The 20,198-nt window shown below is 43.7% G+C and overlaps 1 non-coding gene across 1 annotated transcript; it reads right to left on the bottom strand.

Annotated features, from left to right (window-relative positions):
* Positions 1 to 12,310: 12,310 nt before the first annotated feature.
* LOC114671665 (small nucleolar RNA U3) lies at positions 12,311 to 12,526 on the bottom strand. The gene has a single exon (XR_003721688.2). It is a non-coding gene; the product is annotated as a small nucleolar RNA U3 (small nucleolar RNA).
* Between the last annotated feature and the right edge of the window lie 7,672 nt (positions 12,527 to 20,198).

Below are 20,198 nucleotides of genomic sequence, written 5' to 3'. Positions count from 1 at the left end.
TAAGCTACTATAAAATAGAAAATTTTTAGTGTTGGGTATTAAATGAAATGAAAAAAGCATATTTATTGACATAGAAAGGTAGTTACAATCATTTAAGCTAAAAAGTACAGTTTACAGAATATTAGCTGGTTTGCTAATTTTAAAAAGTTATATCCAAGCAAAACAAACCATAGAATATATACATCAAAATAAGCTTATCATTGGATTGTGATATTATGGGTTATATTATTTAGGGTAGGCTGAAGTCTTATAACAAATAGACCCCAATATTTAATGGGTTCAAACTGTTTTCCAACAACTCTATTGAGATATAATTCATATGCCATACAATTACCCTACTTAAAGTGTACAATTCAGTGTTTTCCAGTAAATTAACAGAAATGTACAATCATCACCATAGTCAATTTTGGAACATTTTGACCTCCTCAAAAAGAAATTCTGTACCCTTTAGTTATCATTCCTCTAACCCCCGCATTACCACCCTCCCAACCCTAAGCAACCACTGGACCTACTTCTGTCTCTGCAGATTTCTCTATTCTGGATATTTTACATATATGAAATCATATAATATCTGGTTATCTTTGTTCAATTTCTGTTGCTTATCAGAATACCTGAAAGTGGGTAATTTGTAAAGAAAAGTCATTTATTTCTTGTAAATATGGAGGCTGAGAAGTCCAAGTTCAAGGGGCCACATCTGGTGAGAGTCTTCTTGCTGTTGGGGACTCTGGCATGCCAAGGGGCTGACTGTGTTAAGGTGCTCTCATGTGCTAGCTCACAAATCTCTTTCTTCTTTTAAAAGGCCAACCATGATAACCCATATAATCTGTCAATCCATGAATGGGTAGGTCCATTGATGAGGGCAGAGCCTTCATCATCCAGTCACCTCTTAAAGTCCCCACCTCTCAACTCTGCCACACTGAGAATCAAGTTTCAGCACGAGTTTCAGAGGAGATATTAAAACCATAGCAGTGATCTTTTGTGACTGACTTCTTTCACTCAGCATAATATTTTCGAGGCCGGGCGCGGTGGCTCAAGCCTGTAATCCCAGCACTTTGGGAGGCCGAGGCGGGCGGATCACAAGGTCAGGAGACCGAGACCACAGTGAAACCCCGTCTCTACTAAAAAAAAAATACAAAAAATTAGCCGGGCGCGGTGGCGGGCGCCTGTAGTCCTAGCTACTCAGGAGGCTGAGGCAGGAGAATGGCGTGAACCCAGGAGGCGGAGCTTGCAGTGAGCCGAGATCGCGCCACTGCACTCCAGCCTGGGCAACAGCGTGAGACTCCGTCTCAAAAAAAAAAAAATAAATAAAAAATAAAATATTTTCAATTTCATTAATTTTGCAGCGTGTATCAGGACTTCATTACTTTTTATGACTGAGTAATATTCCATTGTATGAATACACCATATTTTGTTTATCCATTCATCAGTTGATGGACATTGTTTTTTCCCCCACCTATTGGCTCTACAATGCTGCTATGAAGCCTTATGTGCAGGATTTTGTGAAGACATATGTTTTCATTTCTCTTGGGTGTATACCTAAGAGTAGAATACATGTACTTAGGAGGGTCATATTGTAACTGTATATTTGATAGTGTGGGGAATTGCCAGATTGTTTTCCAAAGTGGCTGTATTATTCAAAATTTCCACTGCATATGAGGATTCTGATTTTTTCACATCCTCATCGACACTTGTTATATGACTTTTTTATTTTAACCATCCGTAATCGGTATTAGGGTTCTCCAGAGAAACAGAACCAATAGAATAAATATGTATGTATGTATGCATATCTATCTATCTATCTATCTATCTATCTATCTATCTATCTATCTACCTACCTATCATCTATCTGTCTGATATAGGCATATGAAAGGAAATTTGTCAGAAGAACTGGCTCATGTAATTATGGAGGGTAAGAAGTCCTACAATGTGTTATATGCAAGTTGGAGAACAGGAAAGTCAGTAGCATGACTCCATCCAACTTTGAAGACCTGAGAACCAGGGGAGCTGATGGTGTAACTCTTAGTCCAAAGCAGATGGCCTGAGAACTGAGTTGTGGAGCACTGATGAAAGTCACAGAGCCTGAAGGCCAGAGAGTCTGGAGTTTTTATATCCAAGTGCAGGAGAAGATGGGTTTCCCAGCTCTAGAAGAGAGAGAGAGAGGGTGTGAGCAAATTCTTTCCTTTGCATTTTTGTTCTATTAGGGCCCTCAGTTGATCGGATGGTGCCTGCTCATATCTGGGTGAGGGTAGATCTTCCTTATTGAGTCCACTAGTTCAAATACTAACCTATTCTGGAAACAACCTCACAGACAGACTCAGAAATAATGCTTTGTCAGCCATCTAGATATCCCTTAACCCAGTCAAGTTGACACCTAACATTAACCATTACAAGTTCGCTGTTTGTCAACTTGGCATCCACATGTATCTCCTTAAGCCATACTTCATCTTCAGATGAAGACAATAACAAGGTCATAGTTCAACCTAACATGATACACCTGAAAATGCACCAAACGCTTCCTGAGAAGAGGAGGTAAAGTCCTTGAGGGATATTTACTCTTCTCCTGATAGTCCATAATTTAAATACTATGACATAAAATTAGCAATACTTAAATACTGATATAAAATTAATACATCTTATCTTACATGATAAAGGAATAGGAGAGGAAATAAAGCAAAGATATTTGCTTAATATATGTATATATATACATAAACTTTTTTTTAATACTTTAAGTTCTAGGGTACATGTGCACAATGTGCAGGTTTGTTACATATGTATACTTGTGCCATGTTGGTTTGCTGAACCCCTCAACTCATCATTTACATTAGGTATTTCTCCTAATGCTATCCCTCCCCCATCCCCTTACCCCATGACAGGCCCCGGTGTGGGATGTTCCCCGCCCTGTGTCCAAGTGTTCTCATTGTTCAATTCCCACCTATGAGTGAGAACATGCGGTGTTTGATTTTCTGTCCTTGTGACAGTTCACACAAACATATTTTTAAGCAAAATAGAGAAAAATACTCATGACAGTTACAGTCTTTATTTCTATAACTGGTCACATGGTCATAGCTGGTATTGATAATTACCTTTTTGTACTATCCATTCTGTATTCCCATTATCTTCAACAAGCACCTTAGCTGGTGATGGTTTTCTCACCTAGTGGAGTGACCCAAACCTTCATTTCATTTGTAGTCCTTAATGGGTTGGGTTGTTGTATTTTTCTACTGACCTTAATCACAGGGCATAGTTATGTGAAGAGATACCCTAAGGGACCTCCTCTATTCCAGACATACTCTTCCTTCCTCCACTGTGGAATAGTAGTCCAATTTCCCAGTGGTAGTCTGGATCAATCATGCCAGCCAACACTGTAATTCCCTTCTTAGCCTGTTGACTCAGAGACATGAAAATCCCAATATGGCTGGGTGGCATTTTAACCTTCAGTTGAATGGAGTCATTGTTGTGTCGCCTGATGGAAGCATTCTTCCTTCTGGAACTAACTTCTAGGCTGGCAGAGCATAAAGTTGTGGGAATGGGAAGCAAAAAGTTTGCTAGTGGGTCACTAGGGATAATGGTGAGTGGTGGCCTTTCTATTTCCCCTCCTTGATTCCTGGACCCATGAATGCTGAAATGAGAGAAATCGTAGCATATATTGGATACTGATTCAGAGCATATTTAGCAGTCTGGAGAAATCTGTTCCAGCCCTACAAAATATTGTCACCTAGCTGCGCTGCATCTGTGACTTCAAAATGACATTCCACAATTTTAGCAAGCCAGCTGCTTCAAAATGACGAGAAACATGGTAAGACCAGTGAATTTCATGAACATGAAACCATTGTCACACTTCTTTGGCTGTGAAGTGAATTCCTGTTCTCCTTTTCCCCTGCAAAGGGAAGTGATGGCTGAGGGGATCCTCCTTGGCAACAGGATTTGGGGGTGAGAGTGTAGTATGTGATGACAGCATTGGAGTTCCAGAGTGTAGGTGTGTGTGAGGTGGTGTCAGGGCTGGCATGTGGGATGTGGCAACTCTGGCACTAGGGATGGTGCAGTAGCAGCTTTTGCTCAGGGGAGGGGGAGCAGTGTGGACTCTGGGCAGCTCTGTCACTAGTGCAGCTTTGACAAAGACTGTGGGGGTCCCTGGTGATAAAAATTGTGGTGGCACTGCCGATCTGTGCCAGATTGCGTGATGGGGTGATGCAGGTAAAATGCTTCCTATGTTTTTCTACGTGGTCACTCTCAGTTTTTCTTCTCTACTGGGTTGCTGCAGCTTCTTCACTGTGCTTTGGAGATTTCCTGGATTATTTCTGTGTGTGCTAGTTGTTAAATCATTCATTGCATTTGTGGTGGGATGTGGGTTGGGACTTCCTAGTCTACCACCTTGCTGATGTCACTCTTTGTAGAAATAGTTTCTGAGGTCAGTGTTTAATATTTGTTCTAACATTAGGGCTCCCCCAAGCTGCTTATTCCCCACTCCTCTCCTGTAAACTAGCCAGTCTACAGTCTAGGCTATATCTTCATTAGATCCATGAATCTCTTCCCACTACAATCTCCAATGTTCTTGAGAGTCCTCTTAGGCTTACTCTGTTGCAAATAAAGTCAGTTCCTTTGGGAAGAGTTTAGAAGCTATTTGTTTTATGGCCAGTTTTCCCTTCTAGGCAAAAATCTCTGAGTCAGGACTCTGGAGCTGGGGGTAGGGACAGTGCCAAGCCTGTTTTTGAGTGACACTGGTACTCCAGAAGCTTAGCGGGTGGGCTGCAGCCTAGGGTTCTCTCAGCTTCCCAGTCCTGGTGTGGAGCCACTGTCTCATGAATGAAGGCAAGGGCTATCAGGCCCCAGTATTCTCAGTGTGCCACATCTAAAATGAAGCCTTCATTTCATGGCTGGGAATTGGAAGAAAACAGAAAGCACCCTACATCTTGACTGCAGTCACCCAAGACTTGGCCTTGGCAACAAGGTGCTAAGGGCAGAATAAGAAATGTGACAGTCTTGCCCTATGTTCTTGGCTATGGTAGTCTGGAGGGCAGTTTCCACGTTGCTGAACTGTGGGGAGGGAGATAAAAGGAGTCTTGATTCAAATACCACAGACCTTCACATTTTGTATGGAATTTTTATATATTTTCTTGAGTAGATGTTTCTTCATTGGCTTAGGGTAAACTCAAGTCCATTTCCAGAGGTCATTTACAGACCAAGACTAATATTGACTATGCCACTTTAAAAACATGGTTTCCAAGCTTGCTGTAGTCTTTACTATTTGATTTTGCAGGAAGAAGAAAGAGTACAGAGGGGTGTCCATGGGGGATTTTATTGACCTTGCCGGAAAGTAGGACACATCACTATCACTTGTATGTTACAAGGGGGTAGAAATAATGTGTTTCACTCACCAGTGAAATGCAAGTGTTCACCCCAATGGTAAGGGAAGCTGGGAAGTATCATTTGCCATGGGTTTAACTGTTTTGCCACACGGGTACTTTAAGTTTCCACTTAGCTTATTTGTATTTTCTAATTTTGCACAATGGATCTATATTTCTAATGCAATGTAAATATAAACAAATTAATAATTAGAGAACAAGCAGTGAGGCAGTAAGTGTAGGGAGTAGAGACAATCTCTTCTAAGAAGTTTTGCTGGTGCCATTACTGGAGTGAGAAAATAGGTTAAGAAAAGGTTTCTAAATATGAAGATTCTGGTATATTTTTGAAAGTTGATAAGAATCATCCAGAAGACAGGAAACAATAAGTCTTTGAGTTGGTTCTCCCTAAAAACTATATACAGTGTCTCTTTCACTTGAGAGAGGAGAGGGAAATAAAGAAAGAAAGGTTTCAAAATGGTCTCCCTTGCTATTGCTTCTCGCTAGATGGTAAGGTTCAGGATTTCAAAGCTTTCTTTTGAACATTTGCAAGCAGAAAAAAAAAAAAAAAAACAACAAAAAAACACCAACGACAAAACCAGTGCTTACTGAGCTTGACAAAGTAACAAATTGTGGAAATTTCCAAAGCTAATTATTGCTGTTTTTCTAAAAAATTCCTTTGATATGCTAAGAGTTTTAATTAGAGTCATTAAATACAGAAACCCTTGGGTTGCAAAGAACATAGGAATAGCCTGCTGATGTGTTGATTATGGGTGGGTTGCTATTTATCAACAGAACTTACCCGTGACATACAAAATGAGACTGTAATGCAGTGGGACTGCCTTTGCAAACTTTCATGGAGTTAACTCCAATACCAGACAATCTACTGGAAAATTCTATGACAGATAAAAAGAGGGCACTGCGGGAACATATAAAGAGAGAAGTTAATTCTCACTGAGGGAACTGGGATCAACTTTAGAGAGGACATAGCATTTGAACACATTCCAGAAGGCCAGTAGGGATTTAGACAGGAGAACTTGGAGAGAAGGCATGCTAGGCTGGGAGTGCCAACATGGCTGGAAGGCAGAGGATGAGCGATAGGAGGCGTTGGGAGTTAGCTTGGCTGTGGATGGTGAATGTGCAGAAGCACAGTGGAAGGTCAGTCCAGAGAGAGACAGTACAGCCCAGAGGATGAAGGGTGATGCATGCCAGCTTAAGGAGTTGTGCTTTTAACTCTTAGTTCTGACCAGTTTTTAGAAAAACTAATCTACTAATAATATGGAGGCACGGGTGAGGATGGAAGAAATATTGGAAGCTGACTAGAAGGAGGTGAGTGCACAGTTTGTTCAGGAGGTGATGATGATACATTGATTAGAGCTGGCAGAGAGATGTGGGGGAGATATTAAGACACCCCTAGAGCATGAGGAGGACTTTTTACAGCTTCCAGAGAGGAGAACGTGGTGATCACAGATCTGCAGGGCTCTTTGAGCCTTCCCCAGATGTGGGACAGAGAAAGTTTGAGGTAGATGCCATTTTAAGAGCCAAGACAAGGATTCTCCCTCTCTGCAGAGCATCCTTGCAAACTCTCGAGGGAAACCAGTGCTTCATGTTGTTAAAGTTTTACAAGTTATGACATAAATTGTTCTTCAAGTGCCAAATGCAGTGACCAATAAATCACTGAGAGGATTCTCTGAGATCTGCAATTGTGGAATTATCGATTTTGTACCTAGCCTTGGCTGCACTGAGCCGGGTCTCCTCTGAGGCAGCATGCTGCAGCCCTGCCCTGTCCAGTCACCTCACTCTCACCTGGAAGAATCCTGTTCTTTAGTGAAAAGAAGGCACAGAGGTCCTCACAGGTGAATGCTCCAGGTGCACCCCAGAGAGCTGCCCCACTAGCTCTGGCTGGCTGATGCCGTGTTTGGCTCCAAGCACTTCTCGCTATAAATCCACCACAGGTGTCCTCACTCTCCATCACCCAGTCCTTTGTTCCGTCATTCATTTAGCAAGACTTCACTGAGCTCTTAGAGGCTCGCTGCTTCCCTGTGGGGCTACAACAGTAAACACCACAGACAGGTGCTGGCGGGGAAGACAGCCAAACAGACCAGGAATTATAAAACACCTCGAAAAGTGCTCTGATGGGGGAAACACAGAGTGCTGAGGAAACATGTGGGAGAGTTGTTGGGGAAGGTTCTGGAAGGAAGTGGCCTGGTGAGAACTTCAGTCATCTTGGATGAGTTCCTGACTTCCAACGCTCCAGCCCCACATACCATCTTCTATGCGTTCTGTTGGTTCTTCCCTATGACATCTACCAGGTCAGTCCTCTCCTTTCTATTATTTCCCATAAGGAATTTTTCCAACAGCTTCTCTGGGAGGCAGAGTTAGGAAACCAGGCAGGCCCGGAAGTTCCAGCTGTGTGGCCTTGAGCGAGTCACTAAACCCCTCTCAGTCTCAATTTCTTCAACTAAAAAATGGGGACAATAATGCCTTACTCGCAGATACATCTTGAAAAACAAATAAGAAAATATTTCAAAAAACAGCCCCAGGTCTGGCATTTAAAAGATAATCATTCCAGTTTCCTTTCTGAGCCTGCAGTCTCTTCTCTTGTTGAACATACTCTCTTGACAGCTGCCAAACTCATCTTTCCCAAACTTTAATCTTATCTCTCCCTTGCTCAAACATTTTCAGATTCCATAGCCTATGGAATGAAGGCTGTCACTCAGGATCTCTGCAGAAATGACTGAAGAGAACATAGGAAGGAGAAAGGTAGGGGTTCCAGGAGCACAGGGCAGGGGCCTCGCTCACACAGGCCGTTGGACATCTGGAAGGTTCCCAGAGGAAGCGATCCCAGAGCTGAGAGATAAAGGCTGAACTAGGTAAGAAGAGGGGGAAAGGAGGTGTCCAGATAAAGGCTGTTAGGGAGGAAGCAGCCAGTAGTGCTGGAGTGCAGAGAGCAGGGAGGTGGTGAGATGGACCAGGGCCTGTCTGGAACCCAGAGCCTAGTGGGTCAAGAGTTTGTTGGCTTATTTACCAGATGTGAAGCAATGAAAGCCAGACAGGTGCTGGTGGGGAAGACAGTGCTGTTTCCTCTGTTGTGTTTTGTTTTTGTTTGTGTTCGGTGAGACAGGGTCTTGCTCCATCACCGGGCTGGGTTGCAGTGGTGCCATCTTGGTTCACTGTAGCCTTGACCTCCCAGGCTCAAGTGAATCTCCCATCTCAGCCTCCTGAGTAACTGGGATTACAGGCATGCACCACAATGCCCTGCTCATTTTTGTATTTTTTGGTAGAGATGGGGTTTCACCATGTTGTCCAGGCTGGTCTTGAACTCCTGAGCTCAAGTGATCTGCTTGGCTCGGCCTCCCAAAGTGCTGGATTACAAGGTGAGCCACCGTGCCTGGCTGTGCCAGTGTTTCAAGCTGTTGCTTGTTGACACATCAGTTTTTCTTGCTTGGACAGGATGATCTCTGTATGCTTTATGGTAAACACCACAGGTGTTCAATACATTTAACTGACCAGGTGAATGCAGTTGTAACTATAGAAATGGAGGGAAAGAATTCTGGTCACTGCATCTTCTGATTTTTCAGGTGAGAGTTCCTTGAAGCTTCACGGCAATTCCCCAGCCACAGAGTGTCTGAAGACTGCTGCAGGTCCAGTTTGAGTTGCTTTTACTCTCCAGGAACACACAGATGTGACTAAAAAAATCTGCATTCCCCCAAAGTAACAAAATTCATGCTACTCCAGAGACCCAGACAAAGGGGAATTAAGCTTGCTTGAACTTGAGCCTGGGGACCAGGACGCTGATGGAGGCTTTGCAGATTCTTGGGGTCTCCATGGAGACGAACAGATTCTGGCAAAATTTCCTTCTTGGGAGAAAGGCAGTGTTGGCTGCTTTCTTTCCTCTGGACGCCCTCAGAATGCAAGACTCATAAAAGTGCTGTGTATAGATTCTCTGCAGGCATAGGGCCATTTTGTACCATTTCTGGCTTCTTCAGAGCCCTCCTGAAGAGCTGTCTGGCATTCAGCATCCAGGGTGTCCAGCTGCCTCCACGAACAGCAAGAGCTCATCAGTAATGGGTGACACAAGTCACACAACCAAGAGCCATGTGTCTGATTCATAACACCTTACGCAAAGTGAATGCTCACGATGTTTTTTAGCAAAAAATGTGTGGAGAATAAAAAGGAATAATAGCCAAGTTTCCAGGTGACTCTCTTCCTTAGAGCTGAAAAACAAAAACACATGTTCAGGCTTCTCAAATGTTAAGGGCTTACAATTAACCTACAATTAACCAGAGATCTGGTTATAGAGAAGCTTCTGATCTGATTCAATAGGTCTGGAGTGTAGTTGGAAGCTCTGCATTTCTAACAAGCTCCCTGGTGGTGCTCATGCTACTGTTTCGAGGACTGCCCATAGGGCCACAAGGAAGTAAATGGGCAGCCAACTGTCAGTCAAATTCTGAGCCAGGGCAACAGTCACGCTTGAGTTTACGTGCATGAGGTCCAGTGTAGTGTTGGAAGATTCATTTCTTTTACACCTGTGGAAATATATGAGCATGCATACTGTCTTCGTCTGTTTGTGTTGCTATGAAGAAATACTTGAGGCTGGGTAGTTTAATAGAGAAAAGACTTATTTGGCTCACAGATATGTAGACTATACAAGAAGCATGGCACCAGCACCTACATCTGGTGAGGCCTCAGGCTGCTTCCATGGTGGAAGGCAAAGGGAGCCAATGTGCAGAGATCACATTGTGTGTGTGTGTGTGTGTGTGTGTGTGTGTGTGTGTGTGTGTGAGAGAGAGAGAGAGAGAGAGAGAGAGAGAGAGGTGGGGAAGGAGGTGCCAGGCTTTTTTTTCAGGAATGAATAGGATAAGAATTCACTTATTACCTTGAGGATGACAGCAAGCCATTCATCAATCTTCTCTCATAACCCAAACATCTCCCACCGGGTCCCACCTCCAACATTGGGAATCACATTTTAAAGTGAGATTTGGAGGGGTCAAACAAACCAAACTCTAGCATATACCAAGCACACGAATTGAATGCTATCTTTACACCAAGGAGACAAGTGTTGTGGGCAAGTCAATACAGTACATGATTTTGAGTGATTTTTAAAATATTTCAGAATCATTGAATATTTTTAGTTTTTTTTCATCATAGCTTCATTCCCTCAACAAGTATTTATGGAATATATGTCATGTATTAAGCATCTCTCATAGCCGTGGAAGACACTCTTCCTATTCTCCTTAAGTTCCCTGTCTAGTGAGTGAGGCAGAGATAAAACAAATGATAATAGTATAACAGTGTCGTGATAGTTCACACCAGCATTGTACAGCAGCATTATGTGAGCCATGGATTCTAGCCTCCAATGTAATTTAGAATTTTCTAGTTCCCATGTTTAAAAATGTAAAACAGCAACAAACCCCATGTGAAATTAATTTTAACAGTATATTTTATTTTAATCCACTGTAGTCAAAATTATCCTTTCAATTCATAATCGATCTAAAAAGGCATTAGTGAGATATTTTGCATTTTAAAAAATGCTAAGTGATAGATAGATTCCCCTCCAAATCTCTCGCTGAAATGTGACCCCCACTGTTGGAGGTGGGGTCTGGCGGCAGGTATTTGGGTCATGGGGGCAGATCCCTCATGCATGGCACCGTGCCCTTCTCATGCTAATGAGTGAGTTCTTGCTTTATTAGTTCCCACCAGATCTGACTGTGGAAAGAGCCTGGAACCTCCTCTTTTCTGTTGCTCCTTGTCTGTCCATGTAACATACCTGCTCCCCCTTCACTTTCCACCATGATTGGAAGCTTCCTGAGGCCTCACCGGAAGCAGATGCTGGCACAATGCTTCTTGTATAGGCTTCAGAAGTGACAGCCAAGTAAATCTCCTTTTTTGTGAATAACCCAGCATCCAGTATTCCTTTACAGCAACGCAAAATGGACGAATACACTAAGTTATCAGAATCCAGTGTGCATGTTGCCCTTAGAGAACATCTGAATTCGGACTAGCCATGATTCACACACTCAGGAGCCACACATCTGAGATGATTGCAGTTGTCAACCACAGTGCACCAAAGACTTACTCATGTAACCAAATGCCACCTGTTCCCCAAAAACCTATGGAGATAAAAAATTTTAAATAATAATAATAAAAAAAAAGAAAATGGGGGCTCAGGAGATGAAGGCACCGGTGGAAGATCCAATAAGCGATAAGTAGCCAAATCAGGATAGAAGCTGAGGAGTGGAGTGGGTGACAACCGCGTTTGCTGTAGAAGCTGAGGGGTGGGTCAGGGAAAGAGGTAATCTACTGCACTGCAGGGAAGGGTGGGAGAGTCACATCTGGAGGGGTAGAGAAGAGATTTGAGAAGCTTCTGCTACCGGTCCCAAGGAATAGATGGGTGTGGTGGGAAGGTGGGTCGCCACTCCTGGAAACAGTTGAGAGGGCAAGCTTGGTGCTTAGAAATGGGCTCAGAGAGAAACCTTGGTGCTCTCTCATCCTGCATCACTCACCTTCCCTCTCACCGGTGATTGGCTGAGAGACTGTTGCGTCCAGAGGCGCAGTGTTTCTGGCTTCTTGTTCTAGCCCAGTGAATCTATTCTGAATGTGTTCTGAGCCCAGGATGGAGCCAAGCCTTGTGGCTTCTGTTCGCTGAAGGGTGACTATCTTCTGTCTTCCTTCGGGGCAGGCTTGGAGTGACCCTGTCCTCCTGCCTGTTTTTCTCTTGCTCCTAGAGCTCCAATGCTTCTCTGAGATGATGCCACAGTGGAGCCTCTGGCACTTCAGAAAAAGAAGGAACTGCTCTTGAGAGCTCTTTCCAATAGGCTGTCCCAGTCAGCTAAAGCAGTGGCCATAGAGCAGTGGCCATAATCAAGGGGCGCTCATTCTGATTCTGACTCTGACCAGAAAGGTGAGACACTGTGCCAGGCTTTTTACAAACATTCCCAACTTATCTCCCCACTTTTTTTTTTTGAGCTACCACTCAGACTTACATCCTCTCCCTCTCCCTCTGCCAGAGGAGGAGAAGGACGATCATCCATGGCAAAAGGTAGTTGCAGTGAAGGAACACCAACAGCCGGCTTCAGCTTAGGAGAGGATGCTGCGCCTCCACCCGGTGGTTTCCGGGGCTCTACCTGTTCAGAGAAACTTCTCTAGCAGCAAACTATAGAAATAATCCCTGAAAGTACAGTCTTGCAATTCATTCCTCTTAATAAACCAGTGGACAGGTATTGTCGCCCCATTTTACAGATGTGAAAACCACAATGTGATACCAGCTTACTCCTGCAAGAATGGCCATAATTAAAAACTAAAAAAGTTAATAGCTGTTGGTGTGGATGCCGTAAAAAAGGGAACACGTCTACACTGCTGGTGGGAATGTAAACTAGTACAGCCACTGTGGAAAAGACCGTGGGGATTCCTTAAAGAACTAAAAGTAGAACTACCGTTTGATCCAGCAATCCCACTACTTGGTATCTACCCAGAGGAAAAGAAGTTATTGTACAAAAAAGATACTTGATCACACATGTTTAGAGCAGCACGCAATTGCAAAAATGTGGAACCAACACAAATGCCCATCAATCAACGAGTGGATAAAGAAACTCTGATATATATATATGTATATATATCCATCCAATGGAATACTACTCAGCCATAAAAAGGAATGAATTAATGGCATTTGCAGCAACCTGGATGGGATTGGAGACTATTATTCTAAGTGAAGTAACCTAGGAATGAAAAACCAAATATCGTATGTTCTCACTCATAAGTGGGAGCTAAGCTATGAGAATAAGAATGACACAATGGACTTTGGGGACTCAGGGGGAAAGGGTGGGCAGAGGGTGAGAGATAAAAGACTACTAATTGGGTTCAGTGTATATTGCTTGGGTGATGGGTGCACCAAAATCTCACATATCACCACCAAAGAACTTACTCATGTAACCAAATGCTACCTGTTCCCCCAAAAACCTATGGAGATCAAAAATTTTAAATAATAATAATAAAAAAAGAAAATGGGGGCTCAGGAGATGAAGACACTGGTGGAAGATCCAATAAGTGATAAGTAGCCAAATTAGGATGGAAGCTGAGGTGAGTGTGCTTCCCAAGGCCCCTGCTTTCTCCACAGTACACTTCTGCAAACACATAGATCCCAGAGATGTGTGTCTTGTACTTTATACAATAATCAGTCAACAAGTGTTTAAGACTGACAGGTGGGGAAGAATGCTATGCCAGGTGTGCAGGACATGGTTCTCTCCTCAACAGCTTACGCTCTAGGATGACATGCAAAAGCCTGTGATAGGCGAACAAGCAGTGAAATAGCAAACAAACAAACAAACAAAAATCAAAATAGCTTCAGGAGTAATTTGTGAGTGAGCCTAGATACAATCAGTTAGCATTTAAATTCATAAAAGCTTTATCCTTGGCTGGAGGAGTGTCAGGCAGCAGCTTGGACATAGGTGAGGCATATTTTGAGCTGAGGGCAAGTGGGTCTTCCTAGACTTCCTGAACTCACACTTACAATTTGCCCAGGATTTCAATCTTACTGTTTTCCAGGCAGCAGTGAGGATGCCACGGTCTCTGGGTTTCTAGAAGACAAGTTTTCAGCTGCAGATACAAACATTAGGACGTCAATGTATCTGTCAGGAGAACACCTGGGACAGTGTTGAGAACACAGAACCTGGAGGCTAAACCCCCAGCTTTCTATGCTAGCTGAGAGTCTGTGGGCACATTACTCAGCATCTCTGAACCTCGTGCTCCTCCTCTGTGACATGCAGATTGCTAAACCCATCTCACAGGGCTGTCTTCTGCATTTAAAGAATAAAATAATACATGAGGGGTCTAGGTGTCTATCAATGTTTCTGACCCACTTATTTTTTATTAATCCTTTCCCTACACCTAATACTCTAACTAACCTTTTGGAGTCTCACTTAATGAGAAAAAGCAAAATTAATCTGAGCAGCTTTGCTATGAACATTTGCAAGTGGTTTCAGTTTGGGAATTCGCCTTCATGGAGAAGTGTGGGTGGATCTACATGGCACACACCATTTCTTTTCTTTTTTGAGACGGAGTTCTGGCTCTGTCACCCAGGCTGGAGTGCTGTGGCGCCATGTCGGCTCACTGCAACCTCCGCCTCCTGGGTTCACACCATTCTCCTGTCTCAGCCTCCCGCGTAGCTAGGACTACAGGCGCCCGCCACCTGGGCCGGCTACTTTTTTTGTATTTTCAGTAGAGGCGGGGTTTCACCGTGTTAGCCAGGATGGTCTCTATCTCCTGACTTCAGGCACACACTATTTCTTGACAACTTAAAAGTCATTCCCAATCTCCTTTCCCCTCAGGGCCTCTTGCTCAGAGGCCAGAGCACCAAACTCTTGCTTGTAAAGGCCATGCAAGTCAGTTCTGCCCCATCCATTCTCTCATGCTTCTATGCAGCGCTCAACAGAGGGTATGAGGACGTTCAATATGTGCCAGGCACCATTTTGGTCACAGAGGAGACAGGCAGAAAAGAGAAATAGGTACAGTCATGCTCCACATGAAGATGTTTTGGACAATGACAGTTGGCATATATGATGGTGATCCCATAAGATTAGAAGCCCATATTTTTACTGTACATTTTCTATGTTTGAATATGTTTAGATACAGAAACACTTATCATTGTGTTACAGTTGCCTATAGTATTCAGTACAATAGCCTGCTGAACAGGTCTGTAGCCCAGGAGCGATAGGTCATACCATATAGCCTAGGGGTGTGCATGCTAGGCTATACCATCTAGGTTAGTGTAAGTAAAATGTAAGATGTCCACATAATGATGAAATTGGCTAACAACACATTTCTCAGAATGTATCCCTGCTAAGTGACACATGACTATATATGCATTAGATAATGCTATGAAAAGTAAAGCATGGAAAGGATGGGGGAAGGGAAGCTGGAATGATGAATAGGATGGTCAGGGAAGGTCTCACTGCAAAGCTGAAATGTGAGCAAAGGCTGAAGGAGGTGAGGGGGTAAACTGGGAGGTTAGAGGCGGACATCATGCCAGACGGAGGGAACAGCAAGTGCAAAAGCCTAGTCAGGGAGAGTGCCTGGCCTGTGACAGAGCAGTGGGAGCCCAGGCTGGAATGTGCAGTAGGAAGAGACAGGAATGTGCAGTAGGGGTGAAGTCAGCGCAGAGATGGGCTGGCCAGATCACGCAGTCTTCCTAAGCCCCCCTGAGGAGCCTGGACTTTACTCTTGAGTGTGCTGGGAAGCTGTTGGAGGGTTTGGAGCGGAGGACTGGCACGGCCCCACTTCTCCTTCAATGTGCTCACTGTGGTTGCTGTATTGAGAACAGACAGAATGGGGGAAGGGAAGAAGGTGGGAGCCATCCTAGGCACTGGGTCATATGATGGCACCTCGGACCAAGGGTGGTAGTGGAGGTAAGCAGACATCAGCTGGAGGCTTCTCGAAAAGGTTTTGATTTCCTAATAAAAAGAGACAGGCCATGCTGAAGTGGCCCTTCTGCCTTTCCTCTTCTTCATGGCCATGACGCTCTGACTTGCAGCAGCCATTTTTGGCTAAAACACATGTAGAGACATCGTCTCTTCATATTGGGTTCAAAGCTGAACCTCTGAACAAAGGGCAGTGACTGTCCAGCTGCAGAGTTGTTGTTTTGTGAATGAACAGACTCCTGCCTGGGAATGCTCTGCAGTCAGGCTTTCTGTGGCTTGCAGCTGAATGCACCATCTTCAGTGAAACCATGCCCTCAAAGACTTCCCGCTCTCCTGAACCCCTTCCCCAAGACCACACCAATGAGAAAGGCCAGATTTGAAGCTGCTCATGAGCTACTCCAAAAAGCAAAAGGCCCCTGGGTGACTGCAGGGGGAAGGGGTCTCAAACACGTTCTCTCTTAATCCCCATTCATCTGAGCTAATCTCCAAATGGACAAAGTAATCAATTTAAGTAATAAATATGGCTTATTCCAAGGGCTGAATAAATGACTGGAACAATTCCCCAAACTGTGGTTTCCATTGAATAATTGAAATTATGCAAGGGCATGGAAATTTTTCAACAAATAAAATATGTCTGAAAATCTATTAAAGATATGTCTGCAAAAATCATTTGAAAAGGCCCAACTCAGCAATAAAAAATAAATTACATTTCCGTTCTTGCTCTTGCTCCCTTTGGGAAAGAGTCCATTACAATCCACTTCGTGGACAAATGAAACAGGCACATTTCAGAATAAATGACTCCCCATGTTCTAACCAGGATGTTTAGACCATGAGATAATGATTCTACACTGAAAATAGGAAAACATCCTTTCACTGTTGCTCTGATAATGTATCTGCTGTTGTGTCTCATCCGTGGGGCTTTTGGAATCTGAGTTTTCCACCTGTGAATCTGAGTGACAGACAACTTTTCTCAGAGATGTTGGAGCTCATGTGGGCCAAGTAGACCAGCCCTGTGGGGACCAAAGACTTCACTGGAATCTCTTATTTGTGTTTTCATCGTATCCTGAGCACCAGGGCTCAGAGGAGAAAGGCCCTCCAAAGGCTAAGCTGGAAAGTTGACCAAAGGAATGTCATTTTTGAACTGTGAGTTTAAAGGCCCTCCGGGTAATTTCTTTCCAGTATGATGCAGCTTTGCGAGTTGGCTTCAAACGTTGGTTGAGTTTGTGGCTCCACCAGCCTCCTACATTGTCCTCTTCATATTGGGTTCAAAGCTGCTTCCTTGACTCCTCTTCAAATAAAGACCACATAGCTTAAAGCCATAATCTTTTTTGCTTCTGTTTCTTCTCATTGGTTTTTATTGTTGCTCTGAGAGCTGGCCTGCATTCTGCTAAATGCCTTGGGCAAGGCATGATCTGTGGTTTCCCCTCTCCAGATGGGCACCAGCATGCAGAGGCTGCACATGTGTGCTGGATTGGGCTGGCCATCCGTATTTACCTTCAAGCAGAGGTGATTCATTCTCTGGGAAACTTGGAATGGGCAAGAGACACAGCTTCTCCTCACGCTAAGTCCAGACCTCCTCTCAACTGAGAAATAGCAGAGCCATGATTCCATTGCTTAAAGAAAGCTAGTTGCCTCTAGCCCCAAATGAAGAAATAAATAAATAAATAAATTGTCCACATGAATGGCCTGCTGCATGGAAGGCAGGCAGCTCAGTGGGGGCGAGATGATAACTAGTGGTTGAAGTAGGGCCGCTTCCTCCAAACACAGAGAAAACTACAGCTGTGCTACCAGCCTTTATCTTGTAAGCAAGGGAAGTGGATTCTCTTAAACAAGACCAAGGCTCTTGCTGGGTGTGGGAAGGGAAGTGGAGAACGGTTGTCTTTTTTCTTCCATGGTGACAGCAAGCCTACTAATGATTAGAAAGAGAAGGCTGAGATGAGATGATCGCTTGAGGCCAGAAGTTTGAGACCAGCCTGGGCGACATAGTGAGATCTCATCTCTATTAAAAATAAAAAGATTAGGCCAGGCATGGTGGCTTACGCATGTAACCCCAGCACGTTGGGAAGCTGAGATGGGCACATCACTTGAACTCAGGAGTTTGAGACCAGCCTAGGCAACATGGAGAAACTCTGTCTCTGTTAAAAATACAAAAATTAGCCAGGTGTGGTGGCGTGCCATGTGCCTGTAGTCTCAGCTACTTGGGAAGCTGAGGTGGGAAGATCACCTGAGCCTGGGGAGGTTGAGGGTCTGGTGAGCTGAAATGATGCCACCGCACTCCAGTGAAGGCAACAGAGTGACATCCTGTCTTAAAAAAAAAAACAAAAACAAAAACAAAAACACAAAAATAGCTGGGTGAGGTGCTATGCACTTGTAGTTCCAGCTACTCAGGAGGCTGAGCTGGGAGGATTGCTTGAACCCAGGAGATCTAGGCTGTAGTGAGCTATGATTATGCCACTGCACTCCAGCTTGGGTGACACAGCGAAAATCTGTGTCTAAAAATAAACAAACAAACAAACAAACAGAAAACAGAAACAGAGTGCCTTGGCAATAGAATTTTGAGCACTTTCTATCTGCCAGACAACAGAGCCAATGACTTTATATATTTTAATTCATTCAATGCACAAAGCAATATCATGAGGAATCTGCTCTTAGCCCCATTTTACAGGTGAGGAAAAGAAAGCTTAGAGAAGTCAAGTGCCCGGCCCAGGGTACCAGGTAGCAAAAGGGGTGGAAAGATTTGGAGGCAGGCAGTCAAAGCCATCACTCAGCCTGTACAGGACTGCTTTAAGGGCTGCCAGCATGGCTTCTGTAGATGTTCAAGGTGTGTAGAATTGCGTTTCTATTTCTTAGTGACCTGAAATCTGCTCTTTTACTCAGGTGTGAGCACCTCCTCTTTTACATTCTCTCTCCCTGCCTCTTCCTCAATCACCCCTTTATAATCGAATCAAGGGAATAGCAATGGCTACCCTGAAAGGGGAAGTTGCTTTTGGAGCTTTTGGCTTACAATAGCTTTCTTTTATTCACAGGGGATCTTTCCCAAGACTGTCAGTGGATGCCTGAAATTGCAGATAGCACCGAACCCTATATATACCCTCTTTTTTCCTATACATACATGTCTATGATAAAGATTAATTTATAAATTAGGCACAGTAAGAGATTAACAACAATAATAACATAATAGAACAATTATAATAATAAGCCAGCATCACCATTCTTGTGCTTAAGGCCATAATTAAGTAAAATAAGGATCACTTGAACACAACCACTGTGATACTTGGACAGTCAATTTGATAATTGAAGACAGCTATTAAATGACTAAGGAGCAGGTGGCACAGACAGTGTGGAAATGCTGGGCCAAAAAAGGATTCCCATCCCTGGCAGGATGGGGGAAGACAGCCTGAGATTTCGTCGTGCTACTCAGAAGGTCATGCAATTTTAAACTTACGAACTGCTTATTCCTGGGATTTTTCACTTAATGTTTTTGGTTGACTGTGGGTAACAGAAACCGCAGACGAGGGGGACTCCCGCTCTTGTAGTGGAGCACTGGCAGGCTGCTCAGCTGACCTTGGCAGCCCTGGTCCCTGGGACAGTCCATCAGCCTCACTGATTTTTCTCCCCTCAGTGGCAACCTGAAAGTAGCTTCGCCTGTGGCTTGAATAGCATCCGGTAATTTCATTGTGGATTGTTAAATTCACTGGCATGGCTGGAGGGGATGGCAGTAGAAGCATCTGTCAGAAGCACGTCAGAAGCGAGAGAACCCAGTCGGGAGTACAAGTACCATTTGCCAATGCCCTGCCGCCACGAAGTCGGGCTGTTGACTGGGAGGATAACTGAGATTAATGTGACTTCCAGACCCTAGGAGGGTCTCTCTCCCTACCATCCATTCCTATCCTGATTTTTGAAATGTTATAATTGGACATTTTCATTTAAGGCTCTTTGTCTTAAAAATCAATGGTGGATTAGCCAGTGAAATGAAAGAAAGGAGAAAAGTTTTATTTTAATGAGAAGATTCAGACTTTTGTAATCAGAAAATCTATAAGGAACTTTTTATATTACACCATACATGTAAGCTATTAATTTCAAAAAAATAACATTATATTTTGAGTTACACACAGAAGCAACTGTGGAATGCCAAGATCTTTTGATAACTTTTAGTGTCTATTGGTGCTTTCGGTCTTAATATGGGCCTAGTTAAAATAAAAGTACTCTTGAAAGATCACAACTTTGCATGAGTTTTCTATTGCTTTATTACAAATTACTACGTATTTAGTGGTTTCAAACAATGCCCATGTATTTGCTTTGTAATTTCTGGCAAGTCGTTTCCATTTCTGGACTTCAGGTTTCCCCTCTGTAGTGTGCAGTGGGAAGTTGGTGAGTTGGAAGCATTTCCTAAGGGCCTTGTCAGTTTAGACTTTCTGAAACTTGGTTCCAAGATAACAGAATT

The sequence above is a fragment of the Macaca mulatta genome, chromosome 12 (assembly GCF_049350105.2).
Source record: "Macaca mulatta isolate MMU2019108-1 chromosome 12, T2T-MMU8v2.0, whole genome shotgun sequence".
Classification (NCBI taxonomy): domain Eukaryota; kingdom Metazoa; phylum Chordata; class Mammalia; order Primates; family Cercopithecidae; genus Macaca; species Macaca mulatta.
The sequence above is the reverse complement of the archived record's forward strand: the minus strand, read 5'-3'. Positions and strand labels throughout refer to the sequence as shown.